The sequence below is a fragment of the Otolemur garnettii genome, unplaced genomic scaffold, assembly GCF_000181295.1.
Source record: "Otolemur garnettii isolate 467f Iridium unplaced genomic scaffold, OtoGar3 scaffold00069, whole genome shotgun sequence".
Classification (NCBI taxonomy): Eukaryota; Metazoa; Chordata; class Mammalia; order Primates; family Galagidae; genus Otolemur; species Otolemur garnettii.
The window spans coordinates 4,775,035-4,776,753 of record NW_003852464.1 but is presented as its reverse complement, the minus strand read 5'-3'; positions in this window follow the sequence as shown (position 1 = coordinate 4,776,753).

Below are 1,719 nucleotides of genomic sequence, written 5' to 3'. Positions count from 1 at the left end.
TCTGACAACCACAGTGATGTGTGTGTATGAGTTCAGACAATGAAGTTAGGAAACTTAATTGTATATAGAAAAAGTGCGACATACCCTCCTTGGCCATCTGGTCAAGGATGAGTTCAAGAACTTAAATTGTCAGACCTTGTACGTGTGCGAAACCAGGGGGTAGGAACGTCTATTAATGGGCCACCCACGGCTCATTCAACCTGCCTCCTAATAACAGAACCTGATTTTCCTTGGGGTATCTGCCCCCGCCCTATGTAGCCTAAATGCGTCTGGAAAATCTGATGCTGGGCCCCACCCAATCATTTAGGAACTCCAGGGATTAATTTAAGACCATTTTCATGTCTTATCTGATTGGTTCCAGGGATCAGGTTAGAGGTGGGTTTGCAACCCAATTCAGAAAATGAAAAGTAAGAAAAAGTCCGTGAGGGTTTCTGAGAATGAAGTTTTCTCACTCTTCCAAAGGAGCTGTTTAAAAAGACATACTCTTTCTGCTCCTGCTACCTGGACACATGAAAGTTTTGGGGTAGCCATTTCATAAACATAAAGAAGGCCAGCCTTGGGGTACACAGGAAGATGGGAGAAGATAACCTTTGGGAATCTATGAATTCTCTTCATGGTGGGAGTCTGTGCGAGGTTAGTTTGCTGTTTCTTGCAATCAAAAAATTCAAATAAGGCATAAGCATATATGTACAAGTGTGCATATAACACATACGTGCGACATATTTATATGTACGTGTGTTATGTCTACCCTTACATGCGATTTAATGTAGATACACATGTACACAGATGAAAGTAGATGTGTGCATACTCTCATGACTATGTGTCTGTGAATCATAAATTCCTGCAAAAAAGAACTTCAGCATATTGGATATTTCTTCTAGCTGTCTTGAGCACTGGCCCACATCACCAGCCTGGAAATGATGATATATGTGAGATAATTAACGGCAGGCCCAAGTGGGCTTCAATGACATTATTTGCATTTATTTACTAAGGGCTATATACCACGTAAGATTTAGCATGAAAGCAATATAAAACAACAGGGGTGTATCATTCAACCCTTCCCAAAGCCACGCTGCTATATAATTAAGGATTTACTACTGAGTAATTTTCAAAACAAACAGAAAATGCTCTGCCCTTCAAGGCGTTGACAGGCAGATGCTAACAACAGCACACAAGTGATCACAAAACCCACACAATACCACTCAAAGCTCAACTGTTGAGCTTAGCGCTCTAAGAATAAAAGACCTTCAGCAGAGGCAGAGCTCTTGGAATTCCTTTTGGGAATGTTCCAACAAATACCCTCAGCTGCGGATCAAGTTCCAGCAGCACCTTCAGGACACCGTTCACAGCACCGCTGCCAATGACGCAGTGTGATTCACAGCCAGGAGATATGTTATTCCCACAGACTTGGACTTAGCCACTCAGGCCATCCCCCACCCTCTCCAGATCAGGCGTGGTGGCTCACACCTGTAATCCTAACACTCCAGGAGGCCGAGGCAGGAGGATCACTTGAGACCAGCCTGAGTAAGAGTGAGACCCACCCTCCCCCCATCTCTACTAAAAATAGAAAAGTTAGCTGGGCATTGTGGTGGGCACCTGTAATCCTAGCTACTCAGGAGGCTGAGGCAAGAGGATCTCTTAAACTCAAGAGTTTGAGGTTATTGTGAGTTAGGCTGATACCACAGAGCACTTTAGCCTGGGCAACAGAGTCAGACTCTG